This window comes from Rhincodon typus, chromosome 37, assembly GCF_021869965.1.
Source record: "Rhincodon typus isolate 14 chromosome 37, sRhiTyp1.1, whole genome shotgun sequence".
Lineage (NCBI taxonomy): Eukaryota > Metazoa > Chordata > Chondrichthyes > Orectolobiformes > Rhincodontidae > Rhincodon > Rhincodon typus.
Genome location: NC_063368.1, coordinates 9,480,677 through 9,502,383, shown reverse-complemented (window position 1 = coordinate 9,502,383; position 21,707 = coordinate 9,480,677).

Here is a 21,707-nt window from a genome sequence, read left to right as displayed (position 1 = left end):
GGACCCTTCTTCAGAAACATCAGCTTTCCTGCTCCTCTGATGCTGCCTGGCCTGCTGTGTTCATCCAACTCTACACCTTGTTATATAAATGGAAACCTTTCTTTGCAGCATTAGGATGTTTGTTGAGAGGCAGCGACACTACTTACCTCAACATTTCCTTCATTTGCTGTTTTCGTTGGACACAGCCATGATCAGCGACACAGAGGCAAGGCAGTGTTACAATGTTTTTAAAATTTGTTTGTGGGATGTGGACCTCGCTGGCATTTATTGCCCATCCCTAGTTGCCCCTTGAGAAGTTGGGGGTGAGCTGCTCTCTTGAACCACCACAATCCACCTGCTGTGGGTTGACCTTCAATGCCATTCGGGAGGGGATTCCAGGATTTGGACCCAGCGACAGTGAAGGAACGGCAACAGATTTCCAAGTTTGAAGACACAAGGATGAACAGAATTTAATGTGTCAAGAACCCAAATGCAAATGAATGATGTAAGGTAATTGGTGCATTGACTTTCAAAGAAAAGACTTTGACTGACCAAATTGAAGTTTTCAATGTTGCAAAGGGAATTGGTACTGTTCATTTTAGCAAATGATTTCTCGTGAAGTTTTTGTAGTGATACTAAGGGGAGATGGCTGTGTGTTAAGTACCAAAAATAGGTGAGGTAGGGTTGGATCATAGGTTAAATTTTAAAAAAAAATCCAACACATGAATCCAACTAGCTTCAAAAAAACTCACTCCCAGATTTACTGGGTGAAGGATGATAGAGATTAACATGCGCTCACAGGAGGTGGGTGGTCATTTCCAGGTTTTAATGCCTTCATGTTAGTAATGATTCTATTTTTTTGACCACAAACCTGATTAAATTCAAAGGGTGAAACAAGGTGAGAAGGTTTGAGTTGCCTTTGCAGCACTGTTTGTGGGTCAAGAGAAGTAGGAGCATTATCTCCCAGCCAAACGCCAAAAAAAGCTACTTAATCAATGACTTCCCCCCCCCTCAGCTACTGTCAGCTGTGTCCCCAGATTCAGTATATATCCTCCCTCCCCAACTAACAGCCCCCATCGGTCATCATCTTCTGGCCTGACCAGAAGATTTGCTCCTCGGCTATTTAGTGCCTGGCTAAGTGATCTCTCAGACCAAACTGCTCTCACCCCAGTGTCGTTTTAGCCTTGCCCTCTCAGACTGCACAGATATAACTCTCCAAACTGGATTCAAAGCGGGTCAGCTATGCCAGCTTTCCATCTTCACTTTCCTGCTAAAAATTTGAAGAGGAAATTTGAATTCCACGCTGGGAACTTTCAGGGACACTTTCTCAAATTGTCACCATATAAGAGAGAGGTGAGGATAAAATTTTCTTCAGACATTTGACAAAATACTAGGTAAGCCCTACCTTCGGCCAGAGAATTGTGAAGAATAATAAAAAAAATGAAAGGTTATCGGGATATTCAGGAATCATAGAATTTCACAGTGAACAGCATTCCATCCAGACCCACCTCCCCCTACCCTATATTGAACAAGGCCAATTCACCTAGCCTGCGCACCTTTGGAGGAAACTGGGGCACCTGGAGGAAACCTACGCAGACACAGGGACATTGTGCAAAGTCCACACAGTTGGACCAGGCTCCTCCGGTGCTGTGAGGTAGTAGTGCCAACCACTGTGCCACCAACTGTAGAGTTGGTGTTAAAATCAGATCAGTCGTGATCTTATTGAATGGCAAAGCAGACTTGAAGGGCTGAGTGGCCTCCTCTCGTTCCTTGTTTGTATGTTCATTTGCTTACTGACAGTATCGTCTGTTCAATTCCTTGGGAGGATTTTATCGAGAGGGAGTAAGTGCTGTGCTACTCATTTTATTCAAAACTGTGACCCATGTTACCAGGAAGAAGGGAGCGTTTGGTCTTTGGCGCTCTCTCTTTGTTGTCAGGTGATTTGGGAGCAGGAAATGAGGTCAGGGAGAGTAGCACCAGCAGGGGCAGTAGAGTGGAGTGGCATTCTTGTCTGCTCTTTCTCCATTGGGCCTCCTCCAAGTACACTCCAACCCAAAATCAGGGCATCCTCTCCCCAAGTCATGCAGCCATCCTGAAACGTCAGACATCTCAATAAAGTGGGCGAACAAATTTGTAATATAGGAGCAGACGTAGACCATTCAGCCCATCAATCTTGCTCTGCCTTAGCCATGGGAAGGTGTGAAGTTATACCTGAGTTGTGTAAATCTCTGGTTAGACTCAATGTGCAGTATTACCCTCAGTTTCAAGTCTCACGCTTGTGGAATGATTGGTGTCTGACGGGATGGGTCAGATTAATCAGAATAGTTCCAGAGTTCAGAAGGGGAAATGATGAGGCTAGTTGCAGAAACGGGGCTATTAACTCTTGTGTTTAGGTGTTTGTGAAGTAAATGTAAATGAGGTGCTTAAAATGATGAAATGCAGAGAAACTATTTCCTCGAGTGGTGGAACTGGAAGACTGTTTTTTTATTCATTCGCAGAATGAAGGCACCCCTTGTCAGACCAGCATTTATTGTCCTTCTGCAATTACCCAGAGGGCAGTTAAGACATGTAGGTCAGCCCTTGTAGGGACAGCAGTTCACTCCTTAAAGGGATTCATGAGCCAGATGGGATTTTCCTGAGAATCGACAATGGATTCAGGGTCACCATTAGTATTCTAATTCCGGACGTTTATTAACACTGCCATGGCAGGATTTGAACCCAGGTCCCCAAAAGTATTACTTAGGTCTCTGGATTAATAGTCTAAGCAATAATACCGTGAGGCCATCAGCTCCCCCCAACACATCAGTCTCTTGAAATCAGTTGTAATGCCAGAGCCATGCTGATCAAAAGGTAAAGCTGCCATTTGTGGCAGGTTAGTTGGTCAAATCAGCTTGGCAGCTAGAGCGAGCTGGGCACAAATTGGTGGGTCCTCCTGGCGGTGGACGTGGCCCCTCACAGCGACTGGACGCAGTGATGGCAGCGGCGGCAAAGCTCCTCCCAGCCATCGGGGGCAGCAGAGCTTTCAAGATGGCGGCGTCGGCAAGGCAACGTCTCAGAGGAGGCCAGCTGGAGCGGGAGATTTGGCGAAGCGGGATGGGGAGGCCGGGGTTGGCAGCGGAGCCAGGGGTTCTTGGTTGCGGTGCGAGTGTGGGTTATTCACAGGACCCAGCAATGGCAGTGAGATGGGCCCAGTGACGAGGAGATGGTGCCTCAAGAGTGATGACTCCTACTTCGGTGGGTCTCGCGCAGGCGATGGAGGAGGGGTGGCAACACTGGTGTCATTGGTGAGCCAGCTCAGGGCTGGGGACTTTCTTTCGGCTATACCTTTTATCCTTTTTATTCTTCAACTATTCAAAATGTCACCGGATTGTTGAAGCTTTTCACCTTATTTTACAGTTTAAACTGCAAGTGACAATAAGTAAATCATTCATCATTCATTTAAGCATGAGATTAGGAAACTTTTGCTGGATCAAAAGCCATTTTCAAGATTGAGATTTGTAGATTTTTGTAGGTGTGGCTAGCACAGGAAAGCGAGTACATGGTGTTGAGGTTGAGGACAAACGCTTGAGGGACTGAATAGTCTCTTCCTGTTCCTATATTTTATGGTGGAGGTTCCAAATGGAGACAGAAGTCAAACTTAGCAAGTTCATCTATTCTCAACAACAGCAAAGTGATGGGAAGTGTCACTGAACCAAATAAAAAACTGCAGATGTTGGAAATCAGAAACAGAAATGGCTGTAGAAACTCAGCAAGTCTGGTAACATCTGTGGACAGAAAGCAGATCTTATTGAGTGATGGAGCAGGCTCAACGCGCCAGATGGCCTACTCCTGCTCCTATTTCTTATGCTCTTATATTCTTAACATTTTGATGGTTCTTTGGTTTTAGTTTTTCCAACAATTTTTGTTTTCGTTTCTGATGGAAAGTGCCTTTGGCAGTGCTGTTAAGTAGCATTTACTCAATATTAACCTATGCACTGATGCTCTGTTAGGGTTCTGCCAGGCCCACGTAGCTCCTGATCTCACTACAGACTTGATTCAAACATGGACTAAAGGGCTGAACTCAAGAGAGTATTTAAGAATGACTGCCCTTGATATCAAGACAGTATTTGACTAATTGTGGCATCAGGAAGTCCTAGCAAAACTGGAGTTAATGGGAATCAAGGAGAAAACTCTCTGCTGACTGGAGTCATCCCTGACCCTAAGGAAGATGGTTGTGATTATTGGAGGTCAGTAATCTTAGTTCCAGGATATCGCTGCAGGAGTTCATCAGAATAGTATCCTATGCCCAATTATCTTCAGCTGCTTCATCAATGACCTTCTCACCACCATGAAATCTAAGATATTTGCTGATAATTACACAAAGCTCAGCATCATTCCCCACCAGTACAATTACAATGTTTAAAAGGCAATTGGATAAGTACATGAATAGGAAAGGTTTGGAGGGATATGGGTCAGGAGTCGGCAGGTGAGACTAGTTTAGTTTGGGATTATGTTCAGCATGGACTGGTTGGACTGAAGGGTCTGTTTCCACGCTGTATGACTCTATGCCTCTAAGTCTGTGTCCGTATATGACAAGACCTGGACAATAGGAGATAGACCTAGACAATATCCAGGCTTGAGCTGATAAGTGACAAGTAACATTTGCTCTCCATAAGTGCCAGGCTTTGACCATCTCCAACCTGAGAGGATCTAATCGTCGCCCCTTGACATTCAATGGCGTTACTTATCAATATGCTGGGTGTCTCAATGGACCAGAAACTGAATTGGACCAGCCTTACAAATACTACAACAACAGGAGCAAGTCAGAGGCTGGGAATTCTGAGGTGGATAACTCATTTCTTGACTCCTCAAAGTTTGTTTAGGGATGCCCTCGTGGATCATAGGTTGGCTGAGTATGGAGAGGCATGAAGGAGAACTGGCAAGAGATTATGACATACATAAGGAAAAAAGAGGTGGAAAAATGTTCAGAGACAGAATAGGAGAAAAAATAGAGTCTTAAAAGCTTTTGACTGTTTATGTGTGGCTAATGATTCGTTGACTAGGCATCAAGAGATTTGTTGACATTTTTTTTAAGAAATCCCAGAATGGTGACTGGTATTCGTAAAACCTGACAGCTGGTGTATATATCTAGCTCCGAAAGTGAGGTCTGCTACAAACAGATTAGTTTAGCAAACCGATTTTCATGATTTAACAGTGTCATTTAAATGCAAGTAGCAGTCAACGAATGCTGTCAACTCGTCTTCCTAATTAGTTGACAAATTTACCTTCAGTCCTTGTGATTAAATGCAAATAAACCGCCCCCTGGCAGTATATTGCATCAGTCAGTGAACCTGGCGCTCAGATAGAGAGAGAGAGAAATGGCTATTCACAAATCTTTCTTCTGTCAGTTTTGGTTTGTTCTTGAGAATATTGGCAAGATTTGTAATGAATGTTTACTACCCAGAGGTTTGGTGGTGCAGTAGGTAGTGACTCTCTCTCTGAGACAGGTCTTGCTGATCAAGGAAGGTAAATAAGTGTGTAATCTATTGATCTGCAAAATCCTACTAACCACATACCAATGACAGGCAGTAAAGGCAGGAGAGATTTCTGGTCAGCCTTCACTATCCTTCATTAAAACCAAAAGAACTGCGGATGCTGTAAATCAGGAACAAAAACAAAGTTGCTGGAAAAGCTCAGCCAGTCTGGTAGCATCTGTGAAGGAAAAAACAGAGTTAATGTTTCGGGTCCGGTGACCTTTCTCAGAACAGTTCTGAGGTAAGGTCACCGGACCTGAAACGTTAACTCTGTTTTTTCCTTCACAGATGCTGCCAGACCTGCTGAGCTTTTCCAGCAACTTTGTTTTTGTCACTGTCCTTCACTCTGGGCTGCAATGTACAATTATGCGTGTACGTTGGCCTGGCAATGACCTGCCAGAGGAAGTGGTGGAGACTGGTACAATTACAACATTTAAGAGGCATCTAGATGGGTACATGAATAGGAAGAGTTTAGAGGGATATGGGCCAAATGCTGGCAAATGGGACTAGATTAATTTACGATATCTGGTTGGCGTGGAGGAGATGGACTTAAGGGCCTGTTTCGGTGCTGTACATCTTTATAAGTCTATCACTCAGATTCCTGCTTCCCATCTGGCCAGATGGCTGTTGTGGTTCTGGTCTGTGTCAACAGCACAGGGTTCAGTTCCCATTGGATCTAGAGTGGATTGGGGATCTGCCTTCTCACCATGGTGGAGATCACAGTGTTGAATTACACCTGACAGTGGATATGTGATTTACCTGTAAGCTACAGACTCACGCTGTCATCACACTATCTCAGCATGTGACACTGGTGAGGCCACAAATGCAGTATTGTGTGCAGTTCTAGAAGGACATAATCGCTCTGGAGGGCGTGCAGAGAATGTTGCCAGGGCTGGAGAACTGTAGTGGTGAAGAGATGTTGGTGTTATTTTCCTTGGAACAGAGAAAGCTGAGGGGTGACCTGATTGAGGGATACAAAATTGTGAGGAGTAGAGACAGAGTAGACAGGAGGAACCTGTTGCCCTTTGCAGAGAGTTTGAAACCTAGGCAGAAGGAATAGAGGGGATGTGAGGAAATTCTTTTTACACAGAGGGTGGTTCGTGTCTCAAATTGCTGCCTAAGTTGGTGGGGGAGGCAGAGACCCTAAACCCTTTTAAAAAGTATCTGGATCTGTACCTTAAGGGTGTAGGCTACAGGGCTATGGGCTTTGTGCAGGAAGACAGGATTAGAAAGGCCATCTGGGTGTCTTTGGGTCAGCATGGACAAGATGGGCCAAATGGCCTCCTTCTGTGCTGTATCATTTCCATGCTTCTAAGGTGACCTAATGATATAAAGCTCTCAGTCTCCATCTTACTGAGTCTGCTTGCAGCATGTCATGCTGTGAGAAGCGTGCTACAGTATACCTGAATTGTTAATTCACTCACAAGTGCCAGTGATTGTAATATATAAGATATGGAAATAAAGTTCATTGAATTCTCCGGTACTTTGTGATCCATGTCTCATATTTACATTACAAGGACTAATACAAGTGTCACAGCATGATAGTTACAGATCAGCAGAGTATTTCACCACTTCACATCAGGAGAGCAGTAGTAGGATAGCAAACATCAGTAACTGCTTTTTAAAGAATCCCCACTGAAGATTAAACTGTCCTGGGCAGCAATGGTGGCATTGTAATTAGCGCTGCTGCCTCACAGCACCAGGGACCCAGGTTTAACTCCAGCCTTAGGCGACTGTCTGTGTGGAGTTTGCACATTCTCCCCGTGTCTGCGTGGGTTTCCTCCACTTGCTCTGGTTTCCTCCCACAGTCCAAAGATGTGCAGGCTAGGTGGATTGGCCATGCTAAATTGTGCAGGCTAGGTAGGTTAGCCATGGAAAATGCAGGGCTACGGGGATGGGGTGGATCTGGCTGGGATGCTCTTCAGAAGGTATTGATTTACCTTCGACTTCGGGGTCGAGTATACAGACTTGATGGGCCAAATGGCCTCCATCTGTACTGTAGGGATTCTATGATTGTAAAGAATTAAAATAACAGATGATAATAAGTGAGTATTAATCTTCAACTTAAATAGCCTGGAGGTAGACTCACTCTCTTTCCACTTAAAGTTCAAGACCTGGCAACTAAAAGCCCAATAACTCTTTTACAAAACTAAATAATGGTGTTTCAGCCTAGTTTCTGACATAAAAATCAAAATACAGCAATTAGAAAGCTCTCTACAGGCTTAAAATTAACATTAACAGTCAAATGATACTGTCACTTTAACTACACAGCCTTCCTGTTTGTGAAAGAAAGGGTGTGTTAAGCATTACAAAATGATTTGCTCACCTTAAGTAGCTTACCTGTGTGCAGTGGTTAGTTGGTTCTGCCATTTTGTTTCAATAAAAAGGCGCCAGTGCTGATGTGATATCATCATTACGTATTTGGTGTAAAGTGTCTCTTGTGGCTGAAAGCTCTTACACCACATCAAGAAAAATTCTTAAGGCGCCCGCATCCCTGAAAAATAAAGTAAAACTGAAGCAAAAGAAAGAAAAATAAATGGACAGAACAGCAAACTAAGCATAAGAAAGGAACAAAAAAGCCCTGCCAGCTATTTCAATAAAACAAAAAGCCACAGATGATCCGCAACAAGAAATGGAAGGAAAGCATCTGATTATGGATTTGATGTCTTCACCGAACTACAATTATTTAAGCAACATAAGCCGATTTATTTTGCAAATCAAACCAAAAATGATTCCAAGAGGAGATGTCTTAAAATGTAACTTTCTATTGACAAGAAGGATCTTCACGGAGTAAATAAACGAGGTCGACTGAGGATGATAAAAAAAAATTCTAGAGAAGATTTGGAGACTACTTGAGGATTAAGTCAAAATACAAACCTGTTTCCAGGTTATGTTATAGAGACTGAAAGCCCAAGTGTCTACTGATGATTTTGTCACCAGATGCAGCAGCAAAGCTCATGAGTGCAATTTCTCTCAGCTGTAATAAAAGTTAATTGAAAGTCTTCAGTGCGACATTAAGCAAGTGAACATAAATATCAGAGTGTGATAGTGGCAGATCACCAGTATATCTTTCCACCTCAAGTCACGGAGTCATACAGTTGTACAGCATGGAAACAGACCCTTCGGTCCAACTCGTCCATGCAGACCAGATATCGTAAATTAATCTAATCCCATTGCCCAGTATTTGGTCCATATCCCTCTAAACCCCTCCTATTCATATACCCATCCAGATGCCTTTTAAATGTTGTAATTGTACCAGCCTCCACCACCTCCTCTGGCAGCTCATTGCACCACCCTCTGTGTGAAAATGTTGTCCTTTAGGTCCTATGCCCTTTGGTTATGTCAGTGGGTTTGAGTTGAGAACTGGAGAGCAACAGATTGTTCTTTCCTGTGTGCATTAAGAGTTAACCTTCGAATGTGTAAGTTAAAAACCTTGCATTGATATAATGCCTTTCACAACTTCTAGAATTCCCAAAGTGCTTTACCCACTAACAAAGTGACTCTGAAATGTATTCATCCTCCTAATGTAGGCCAAACTGGGTAGAGAATAGAAGGTTCACAACCTTAGCAATCACAATTAAAACTGTTGAGTATTTACAACTGTGCAGAATTACATTGACCTAGAAACTTTTTCTTGGTTACAGGATACAGAGAATGTTTCTTCTTCTGGATTGGGTCTGTTTGAATACCAGGCTGTAAATGTTACGTAGTGACGAAAGGGGAACCTCTGGTTATTGTAGGATCCCAGTTTCCCTTTTGTCATCCATTTGGTCAAAGCAATTGACTGGTAGGAAGATTACGGAGGTTAGAGCATTGGCAGGTATGGGGGAGGCTGCTGGTGATAAGATATTCCCCACTATTTTTAGTTAAGTTCGTCTTTCTGTTGGAGTTGAGAATTCGTAGCCTATTTGTACATTTATTTAGTTCTAGTTGTTTAATCAACCTGCTTGGTCATGTCATGACACACCTCTGGGACTGACCCAGATGTTCGGGAAAGCCACTGCAACATGAGACTCCTTTTAGATTGGGGTTGAAGGCAGACAAGTCTGCAAGGCTCAGTGGTCTATATCCTAGGGTCTTAAAGGAAGTGGCTGTGGAGATAATGGATCCATTGGTTACAATATTTCAAAATTCCCTGCGTGTGGGAAATGTTCCTGTGGATTGGAAAGATGCTAATATAACGCCCTCATTCAAAAAGGGAGTGAGGTAGACAGCAGGAATTTCTAGACTAGTTAGTTTGACATGCGTCATTGGGAAATTGTTAGAATGCATTTTTAAGGAAGTAATAACAGGAAATTTGGAAAGTCAAAATACAATCCATCAGGTATAGAGGGATTTGGACCAAATGCTGGCAAACGGGACTAGCTTGGTTTTGGAAACTTGGTCAACATGGACAAGTTGGACCGAAGGGTCTGTTTCCGTGCTGTGTGATTCTACGAATTTATGAAAAGGAGAGAGGAATTGGGCCAAGAGTAACTCAAAAAGTCTCTTGGCTCTTTCTCTAGGAGACTGGGCAATTTTCCATACATCCTAGCCAGTTGTCTCTTAATGGGCACCTGCTCACAAAAAGTGACACCCTCCCTTCACATTTATCAATTTAGTTTAAATGGCCCAACATACTCCAGATCCAAACCTGTTCCCCTCTTGGCTGGGTTTTACACCCGAAAGCAGGGGTGGAAATCGTATGTCCAAATGCTGTCAGGGGCCTGAGAATTCATCAGTCATGTTGGGTCTCGAAACAGTAGGGAGAAACCTTTTCTCCCGGACTCTCATCAGATGTGCGGAAGGGAGTGACCAGTGACCTGTCAGTGGTGCCTAGAGCTCAGTTTAGACATTCTGAGTGGTGTGGAGCTTGACAGAAGACTTATCCTCCAAATGATGGAGGTCCTATGCCCTCTGGTTATATCAGTGGCTTTGAGCTGAGAACTGGAGAACAATTGATTGCTCCTTCCTGTGTGTAGTAAGAGTTAATGTTCGAATATGTAAGTTAAAAAGGGCAGCACGGTGGCTCAGTGGTTAGCACTGCTACCTCACAGAACCAGGGGCCCGGGTTTGATCCCACCATCGGGTGACTGTCTGTGTGGAGTTTGCACGTTGTCTGCGTGGGTTTCCTCCAGGTGCTCTGGTTTCCTCCCACAGCCCAAAGATGTGCAGGCTAGGTGGATTGGCCATGCCAAATTGCCTATAGTGCTCAGGGATGTGTAGATTAGGTAGGTTACTGGGGGATTGGTCTGGGTGGGATGCTATGAGGGACAGTGTGGACTTGTTGGGCCAAAGGGCCTGTTTCCACACTGTAGGGATTCTATGATAAAAGCCTTGTATTGATATTTTGCCTTTCACAACTTCTGGATGCCCCAAAATGGGATGCAGCACCTTGAGGGGACACTTTGAAAATCCCCAGGTCGGACATGACTTGTCCATTTCAGCGCTGCAGGGAGATGAGGGCCCCTCATGCAGAAAGGACAGGGGAATCCAGCTTCACTAAGCCTGTCTCAGCTGACCCGTAACTCAATCTGTAATTACCACTGGTTTATGGGGAGTCATAAATTCGACAGCAGTGATTAACTTGCTGCCTGGCTTCCACATTTCACGGATTATGCAGGAACCAGGCAATTGCAGCTGTCAAAGCCTGAAAGAAAAATTGCTTGAAAGCTCAATTGCTTGATCCTTAAACAAATCAGCAGCAACTTGAAATTTGTTGTCACAAAGCAATCTTGAAGGGTAATGGGTGGCGTTGACGATGTGAGTTAACTCATGCAATAATCTAAGACATGGGTTAATGTAGAAACAGGAGCTTTTCCATCAATGACAGGCTCTGATTGTAATGTTGCAACAGCTTTAGGTTCAGAACAGGTGAAGGTCTGATAAAACGTGAGAAACTGGAACTAAGTGTGGAGTATTCAGCTTTGCCGTATTAATTCAGTCGCCTCATTATCTTTCTCTGTGTTTTCCTGGGTGATGGGGTTGGCAATTGCAGAAGGGGTCAGCAACAGCCAGGAAAACCAACAAACTAGGCCTTGGTGTAGGCCAAAAACAAAGTTGCTGGAAAAGCTCAGCAGGTCTGGCAGCATCTGTGAAGGAGAAAACAGAGTTAACGTTTCGGGTCCGGTGACCCTTCCTCAGAACTGATGGTGGCTGGGAAAATGTCAGTTTATATGCAGAAAATAGGGAGGTGGTTGGGGTAGGGAGTGAACGATAGGGTAGAGCCCAAAGAGAGAGGAAGACAGTTGGACAGACAAAGGAGTTTTAGCAAACATCTGGTCAAACACCAGGAGTGACAGTGAAATTAAAGTCGGTGGGCAAGAAGAGAGATTGGAATGGAAATCCCGTCGGAGAGAGGAGAAGAACTTCTTCAAGGTGGGCATGCCTGGAAGAGATGGGACAGTGAGTTAAATACTAAATAAAAACCGAAAGAACTGCAGATGCTGTAAATCAGGAACAAAAACAGAAAGTTACTGGAAAAGCTCAGCGGGTCTGGCAGCATCTGTGAAGGAGAAAACAGAGTTAACATTTCGGGTCCGGTAACCCTTCCTCAGAACTGATGGTGTAGGCCATTTGGCTAATCAAACCTGCCCCACCATCTGATAGCTGATTGGATAGTGGTAGAGGGAGAAACTAAGATAACACCTAAGAATTGTTTAGGTGAGCACTTGAAGTGTCACACATGACAGACCAAATTATGGAAAATGACCCTGAGGGTATGTAAGTGCTTGATGGCTCGTGCAAACAGAATGTTTCAAAAGAGAGCTGGATATATATTTGAAAGTGATTAACTTTGAGGGCTACAGAGAAAGGGCTGGAGGATGGGACTAGCTGGGTAGCTCTTTCAGGAGCTGGTACAGGCATGATGGGTCAAATGGACTCCTTTTTTACTGTAAAATTCTATGATGGGTTGTAGGGTCTCCTTTCATGCTGTAAAATTCTATGATTCAACCCTTCTATATGCTTCGAAAAATCAAGAATCTATCTGTGGGTGGAATGGTGGCTCAGTGGTTAGCACTGCTGCCTCACATCACTGGGGGACTTAGGTTCAATCCCACCCTCGGGCAGCTGTCTGTGTGAAGTTTGCACATTCTCCCTGCGTCTGTGTGGGTTTTCTCCCACAGTCCAAAGATGTGCAGGTTAGGGTGGATTGGATATGCTAAACTGCCCCATAGTGTCCAGGGATATATGGGTTAGCCATGGGAAGTGCAGGGTCACAGGGAAAGGGTAGGATTGTAGGTCTGGGTGGGATCTTCTTTGGAGGATTGGCATGGACTCGATGGGCCAAATGACCAGCTTCCACACTATAGGGATTCTATGATATCTACCTCAACCTTAAACATATTCAATGGCCCAGCTTCTACCACTGTCTGATGATCATAGTTCCAAAGATTGACACTCCTCTGAGAGAGAAGAAAAGAATTGCTCTTCCTCAACTCTGTATCTTAAATGGGAACCCTTCAGTTTTAAACTGTACCCCTTCGTTCTAGCAGTGGAGTGCTCCAGAGTTCAATGCGGCAAGTGTTTTATAGATGTAAGCAGGTCAGGACAGCTAATTTTGTGGGACTTTACCTGACATTGTGCTGTGCCAATCACCCTAAACCATCACCTTGTTCTTATTGAGCCAGTGCCATCACATTACCTCCTTGTTCCCAGTTAACACTTGGCGTCTTCTCAGTCCAACGCGTTTTCTCATGTCCCATTTATCTAACCATCATTGACTTAAGACGGAAGAAACAGACATAACTTAAATTCATCCCCATTCACCCTGTCATGCTGAAGGTTTTTTGGATTCCATTTCATGAAGTGAACCAATAATAGCAGCCTTAATGAGGAAATCAAAGCGAGGGTTCATTAACAAACTATTCAAAATGCCCAGGGGATTGCTCTGCAACACCATCTGTACATGTAAGCACTGGGGGAATTAAGGAAGGCAGGGCAAAAGATAGGTTAAACATTATGAGTTTTGGTAAATCTGGAAGCATAGATAAGTCAGGCCGAAGGGTCTGTTTCTGTGCTGTATGACTCTATGAAAAGGAGAGAGGAAGAGGACCAAGAAAAACTCAGAAAGATTCTTGGAGTTACAACTTTCCAGAGGTAAGTGTCAATAATAGTTTCCTTGGTGAACTGGGCTGAGTAGTTCTCCTTCTTGCAAGAAGAATATTGATGCCTTTTCAGCCAGTAACTGGGAATAGAGATGAAAGGTCCAGTGCAGAATTCCATCTTAGACTGGAGTCCTTCATTCCCTTTGGAAGTCAAACAGCTGCTGACTTAGAATCCCAGAATCATTTACTTAACCAATGTGACCAGCTCCAAACTCAGTCAAGTGAAACAGATAAGCATTTCAGATGCTGACAGCCTATCTTGGTGGAGTTGATGGCCGAGTGGTGGTATCGCTAGACTGCTATTCTAGAGATGCAGGTAATGTTCTGGGGATTTGGGTTCAAATCCCGCCATGGTCGATGGTGGAATTTGAATTCAATAAGAATCTGGAAGTAAGAGTCAGATGATGACCAAGGAAACGATTGCTGATTGTCAGGAAAAACCCATCTGTTTCACTAATGCCCTTTAGGGAAGGAAACTGCCATCCTTACCTGGTCTGGAGTACATGTGACTCCAGACCCACAGCAACGTGCTTGACTCTTAACTGCCCTCTGGGCAATTAATGCTGGCCTAGCTAGCAACACCCACATTTCCATGAATGCTTTACCTTCCCCTTCAGACCTGCCATTGCAAAGTGATATGGTATGGTAACTGCAAAAGCATGGTTAAACTGATGGGTTTTGATGTTTTCCTTTAGTAAGGGCTGGCTGGAAGCAGACAGCCCATCTCCAAGCCCTTTGTGTCAGCATTAGCTGGAATGTCTGTACAATGCAGCAGAGGGTTTGGAAGCTTCTGGAAATATGATCATGTGATCATCTGCGGCCGTTTTTATGAGCCCAACAAAGGTTGACCAGTTTTAAAATCAATAGAACCTAAACACCAAAGTATAGAAGAGGGTGTCGTTTTTACTTTGGGAGTTCTCTTCATGGTTTCCGGCCAAAACATATTTCACCATGGATAGATTGACCAGCGCTATGGAGTATATGTAGGCTGTAATAACACAAGTCCCTGAATGCCTTCAATACCTCCATGCAGTGGCTGAATACCTGGGTGATATTGGTCCAGGAGGAATACCTGGGGTGAGGGGTGGTTGTCCTATATTAAGAGGTGGAGTAAGGTGAGCCCATGTTCTCTGGAGTTTAGAAGAATGGGAGATGATCTCCATTTGTTCAGCGGCAGGAGTCGGGAGAGAGCGCGAGGGGACTGCTGGGAAGGTAAAATCATACATTCTGGTAGTGGCTAAACCCAAAACACTGCACGTGTAGTGTCTCCCACCCAACCTCCTCCACTAACCAAACAAAAAAGACTCTGTGTGGAGGGTCCATAGGCACAACGATTTCCTCTGAGTGGGGAGAGAGCATGAGGGGACTGCTGGGAAGGTAAGCGGTGAGTATAATAACTTACAGTTAGTGCTCTGGGGCTGTCATTTTTGGCGGCGGAGGAGGAGGAGACCGCGAGTGAGAGGAGCCCTGGGAAGTATAGTTTGGGCGGAATCTAAACCCGAGACACCACAGGGGGTGGGGAATTGGATTTGTAATTCAGAGGACGAGGTATTCAGCCTTCCAACAGACACAAGAGTGGTGTCTCCCACCCTTCCATCTCCTCTAACCTAAGAATAAAAGGGGAAATAAGTTATTCTCTACTTTTTACAAATCTTTCGGGGAAGTTTAAATTCAGGAAGTTTAAATGGCAGTCAGGGCAGTGCAATGTTCCTCCTGCAGGACGTGGGAGCTAAGAGTCAACAGCACTGACTCTGCTGACTTCACCTCTGGGAAGTGCACCCAGCTCCAGCTCCTCAAAGACCATGTTAGGGAACTGGAGCTGGAGCTGGATGAACACAAGATCATTCAGGAGGCTGAGGGGATGATAGAAACAAGCTACAGGGACATAGCTACCCCTAAGAACGAAGGCAGTTGGTGACAGTAAGGAAAGGGAAGGGAAGGAAACAGTCAGTGCAGGGATCCCCTGTCGTTGTTCCCCTCAACAATAAGTATACTGTTTTGGATACTGTTGGGGTGGGGTGGGGGATGGGGGGGTGGGGCGACCTACTAGTGGTAAGCCACAGGGAGTGGGACTCTGGCACAGGGTCTGGCTCTGTAGCTCAGAAGGGAAGGGGGGAGAATAGGAGAACAATTGTAGTGGGGGATTCAATAGTTAGAGGCACAGACAGGCCATTCTGTGAATGCAAACGAGATGAACAGATGGTACGTTGCCTCCCGGGTGCCAGGGTCCGTGATGTCTAGGATCGTGTCTTCAAGATCCTTAAGGGGGAGGGTGAGCAACCAGCAGTCATGGTACATATCGGTACCAATGACATCGGTAGAAAAAGGACAGAGAATGTGACAAATGAGTACAAGGAGTTAGGTTGGAAGCTGAAGCCCAGGACAAACAGGGCAGTTATCTCTGGGTTACTACCAGTGCCACGTGATAATGAGGTAAGAAATAGGGAGAGAGAGCAGCTAAACACGTGGCTACAGGGCTGGTGTAGGAGGGAGGGCTTCCATTATGTGGAGAATTGGAGCACACTCTGGGGAAGGTGGGACCTGTAGAGTAAGGGCGGGTTGCACCTGAACCGGAAGGGCACAAATATCCTGGGAGGGAGGTTTGCTAGAGCTGTACGGGATGGTTTAAAGTAGATTGGCAGGGGGTGGGGAACTGGATTTGTAATTCAGATGATGAGGTATTCGGCCTTCCAACAGACACAACAGGGAGTGAGGTTGTTAATAAAGAAATGCGGTCGATGGAGCGTAATTGTGGACACAGGGATGGTTTGAGATGTGTATACTTCAATGCTAGAAGTGTCAGAAATAAGGCGGATGAACTTAGAGCATGGGTCAGTACTTGGAACTACGATGTTGTGGCCATTACAGAAACTTGGGTAACTCGGGCAGAAATGGTTGTTAGAAGTTCTGGGATTTAGATGTTTTAACAGAAATAGGGAGGGTGGTAAAAGAGGCGGGGGAGTGGCATTGCTAGTCAGGGCTAGTATAGCAGCTACTGAAAGGAAGTTTGAGAATGATGTGTCTACAGAGTCAGTTTGGGTTGAGGTCAGGAACAAGAAAAGAGCAGTCACTTTGTTGAAGGTTTTTTACAGACCCCCTAATAGTTGCAAAGAAATGGAGGAGCAGATTGGGAGGCAGATACTGGAAAGATGCAAAAGTCACAGGGTTATAGTCATGGGTGACTTTCCAAATATTGATTGGAAACTTTTTAGTCGTAATAGTTTAGATGGAGTGGATTTTGTCCAGTGCATTCAGGAAGGATTCCTGACACAGTATGTAGATAGACCAACATGAGGAGAGGCCCCTTTGGATTTGGTGCTTGGCAATGAACTGGGCCAAGTGTTAGACCTGTTGGTAGGAGAGCATTTTGGTGGTAGTGATCATAACTCTGTTACTTTTACAATAGTCATGGAAAAGGATAGGTACATACAGCAGGGTAAGGTTTATAATTGGGGGAAGGGTAATTACAATTCTGTTAGGCAAGAACTGGGTAACATAAAATGGGAACAGATCATGTCAGGGAAGAGCACTATTGAAATGTGGAGATTGTTTACGGAATGAATACTGTGTGTGCTCGATATGTTTGTCCCGAACAGGCAGGGAAGATGCGGTTGAGTGAGGGAGCCTTGGTTCTCAAGAGAGGTAGTTAAGAGGAAGAAGGATGCTTATATAAGGTTTAGGAAACAAGGATCGGAAAAGGCTCTAGAGGGATACAAGTTAACCAGGAAGGAGCTGAAGAAAGAGCTCAGGAGAGCTATAAGGGGGAATCAGGAAACCTTGGCACATAGGATCAAGGAAAACCCCAAGGCCTTTTACACGTACGTGAGGAATAAGAGAATGACCACAGAAAGGGTAGGGCTGTTCAAGGATTGTAAAGGGAATTTGTGTACAGAGCCTAAAGAGATAGGAGAGGTCCTTAATGAATACTTTTCTTCGGTATTCCCAACTGAGAGGGACCTAGTTGTAGAGGAGGGCAGTGTGAAACAGGCTGGTAGGCTAGAGGAGGTGGATGTTAGTAAGGAAGATGTATTAGGAATTTTGAGGAAGTTGAAGATAGATAAGTCCCCCGGGCCTGATGGGATTTATCCAAGGATTCTATGGGAAGTGAGAATAGAGATCGCAGGGCCTTTGGCGATGATCTTTTCATCCTCACTGTCCACGAGTATAGTGCCGGAAGATTGAAGAGTGGCAAACGTCATTCCCTTGTTCAAAAAAGGGAATAGGGATAACCCCGGAAATTACAGGCCAGTTAGTCTTACGTCAGTGGTGGGCAAGTTATTGGAAAGGGCTCTGAGAGATAGGATTTATGATCACTTGGATAGGCACAGTTTGATTCGTGATAGTCAGCATGGATTTATGCCTCACAAACCTTATTGAATTCTTTAAGAGGTGACCAAACACTTTGATGAAGGTAGAGCAGTGGATGTGGTGTACATGGATTTAAGTAAGTCTTTTGATAAAGTTCCCCATGGTAGGCTCATGCAGAAAGTAAGGAGGAGTGGATGGAAAACATTCAACGTGATGCTCAGTTATGAGTGGTGTACCACAAGGATCTGTTCTGGGTCTTCTTCTATTTGTGATTTTTATAAATGATTTGGATGCAGGAGTGGAAGGGTGGATTAGTAAGATCGCGGACGATACGAAGATGGGTCAAGTTGTGGACAGTGCGGAGGGCTGTTCTTGGTTATGAAGGAACATTGATAGGATGCAGAGCTGTGCTGAGAAGTGGCAGATGGAGTTTAACCCTGATAAGTGTGAGGTGATTCATTTTGGAAGGACAAACTTGAAAGCAGAATACAGGGTTAACGGAAAGATTCTTGGCAGTGTGGAGGAGCAGAGGGATCTTGGGGTTCATGTCCACAGTTCCCTGAAAGCTGCCATCCAGGTGGATAGAGTTGTTAAGAAGGCGTATGGTGTGTTAGCTTTCATTAATAGAGGGATTGAGTTCAAGAGCCGTGAAGTTATGCTCCAGCTATACAAAAGCCTGGTTTGGCCACGTCTGGAGTATTGTGTCCAGTTCTGGTTGCCTCATTACAAAAAAGATGTGGAAGCGTTGGAAAAGCTGCAGAGGAGATTTACCAGGATGTTGCCTGGAATGGAGGGAAGGTCTTACGAGGAAAGGTTGAGAGAACTAGGGCTTTTCTCTTTCGAACGACGAAGGATACTTGATAGAGACGTACAAAATGATCAGAGGTATAGATAGAGTGGACAGCCAGAGACATTTTCCTAGGGTGAAGGTAGCTATTATGAGGGGGCATAGTTTTAAAATGAGTGAAGTAAGATAGAGGGGAAACGTCAGAGGTAGGTTCTTTACCAGAGAGTGGTAGCGGCGTGGAATGCATTGCTGGAGAGGGTAGTGGAGTCGGCCACATTAGGGGCATTTAAGCAGCTATTAGGTAGGCATATGGATGATAGTATAAGGTAGGGGTGAAGGTTAGATAGACCTTAGGTTTAGGGTAAAAGCTTGGCACGACATCGTGGGCCGAAGGGCCTGTACTGTGCTGTACTGTTCTATGTTCTATCCTATTGAAGCATATGAGATTGTGAAGAGGCTTGGCAGGGTAAACACGGAGATATTGTTTCCACAGGTCAGGGAAAAGTACAGTTGGTGATGGAGTGGGGTGTCCCCTGTCAGGATAAGGGACCAATTATTTAGGACAGAGCTGAGGAGAAATTACTTCACACAAAATGCTTGTGAATTTCTGGAATATTCAATCCGAGACGGCTTTAGATTGTGTAGTGTTGAATACAGTTAGGACTAGTCTGTTGGGGGGGGTCAAAGAATTTGGGGAATGGGCAGTGTAGTTGAAGCCTAAGATAAACCTTGATTGTATTGGGTGACAAAGCAGATTTGATGGTCTTTTCTATTACTCCCGAGTCTGAAGAGGTTGATAGCTGTAGCCCCTATTTGGATATATTCTCCAGCATCTCCAACCAACTGGTCTCTCATCCATGGTACCATTCTCATAAATCGCTTCTACATCCTCTCAAAGAGATCTTCCCTAAAAGTGTTGGGACCAGGAGTGGGCGCAATACTTCAGCTGAATTCTAACCAGTGCTTGGTAAGCACTAACTATTTCAGGCAGTAAATTGAATAAACCTCAACATCCCTAGCACATCACAAGCTTTTACAAAGAGGGCAGGGTCTATTACACTCACATGTTCGAAACGTGTTTGTCAGATGCTCACTTCCATCAAATTTAATTGGGATCCCAGGGAGGTGAGCCATTTTAAAGAGGAGTTGGTAATTTAATCAGTTGACTGATTTAATGAAATCGTTACTGTATGTATGTGATTTATTAATTTGTAGCTGAAGTCCCTTTGGCTGTGTTTATTTGAACGTACTTCTGTGTCTGTCAGGTTTTGCCTTATGATTGATGTGAAACTATCCTTCTAAGGCCAGACTTGTACCTCTCTGCACAACGTACACTAACAATTCCTTACACTGACTCATCCTTATTCTTCCCAAGCCAACTATTCATTCCATCATTAATAACATTGGCATGAGTCAGTGCAAGATCTACTGATGCTCTAATTCTCTCATTTGGTCTCTGGTTTGTACCAAGTTGCTGATTACAGTCAGGCAGTGCCAGAGATGCTACAATTTGGCCTCAGTATAAGTTTTCATTGAAGTTTGTAGATGTGTTCGGCAGAAGTTAATTCTCCTTTGGTGCGTTCTGTCATTGTAATCTGTCAATGCTTATCATCGAGGCTTGCATGTGGTCAGTGCCTAGTCTCAGGTTGGGGTACGAAAGGTTGGGGTATGAAAGGTTGGGGTACGAAAGGTTGGGGTATGAAGACTGGGAAGCGATGGTACGAGGGGGTGTTGACAGATCCCAAAGCCTGCTAGTGAGATAGGAACCAAATATATAGATTCTCTTCGTGGACAGAGTTTTTTGACTTGCTTAGAGTCACAGCCCTCATTCCACAGCCAGCTGTTTGGAGCATAGAGCCATACAGCGCTGAAATAGAGCCTTCGGTCCAACTCATCCATGCCAACCAAGTTTGCCAAACTAAACTAGTCCCATTTGCCTGTGTTTGGCCCACATCCCTCTAAACCTTTCCTATTCATGTACCTGTTCAAATGTCTTTTAAATGTTGTAACTGTATCTGCATCTACCACTGGCAGTTCATTCCACATACGAACCACCCTCTGTGTGAAAACGTTGCCCCTCAGGTCCCTTATAAATCTTTCTCCTCTCACCTTAAAATTATGCTCCATATGTTTGAACTCCCCTCTCATAGGGAAAAGACTTTTGCTATTCGCCTTATCTATGTGGCCCATGTTTTCATAAACCTCTATTGCAGAATTAGGCCACACAGACCACGAGTGGAGTAGAGTAAGGGGCTGAGTACACAGCCTTGCGGGGCAATGGTGTTGGGGATTATTATGGAGGAGGCGTGTTGCCTATCCTTACTGATTGCAGTCTGTGGGTCAGGAAGTCGGGGATCCAGTTGCTCAGCAGGATCCTAGGTCTCGGAGTTTGGAGAATCTTTCTTCATATGACGGTCCTCCCATCCTGTCTTATTTATGTGAGCTTAAAGACCATCAATATCCACCAGCTGTTTCAATTAACCTTAACAAAAGCAAACCTTAATCTGATTGACCAGATATTAACAATGTCCAAAGGTTGGAAACACAGGGCAGTGAGAGACAAAATCACCAATTGTAAATTTCAGAAATGCTCCATCTCAGTGACAACTGCCCTGTACTAATGAGTTTTTGTAGGTTTTATCTAGTACTGGTGGTGAGGGAGCTGGGGTCATTTAGTTCACTGAGTGCTGGAGCTGAGGCTGAAAAATGTGACTATTTAATCCTGCCTCCTTTGTCAATAGATAAGGTGACTATCACAGACTGTACACTGTTTCCGACATTTTTATCCACTCCCTGAAACTACCCATATCCCATGACTGACTCTCTTAGTCACCTCAACTTGCCTTTCTCCCTGCTTTCATATTGTCAGCAAAGTTGGCTACAATACATTCAGTCCTTACATCCAAGTCATTAATACAGGTTATAATTAGTTGGGGTCCCAGTGTTGATTCCTGTGGCACTTGATTAGTTACAAGTTGACTACTAAAAAATGACCTGTTTACCCCGACTCTCCTTTTCCCATTTGCTGGCTAA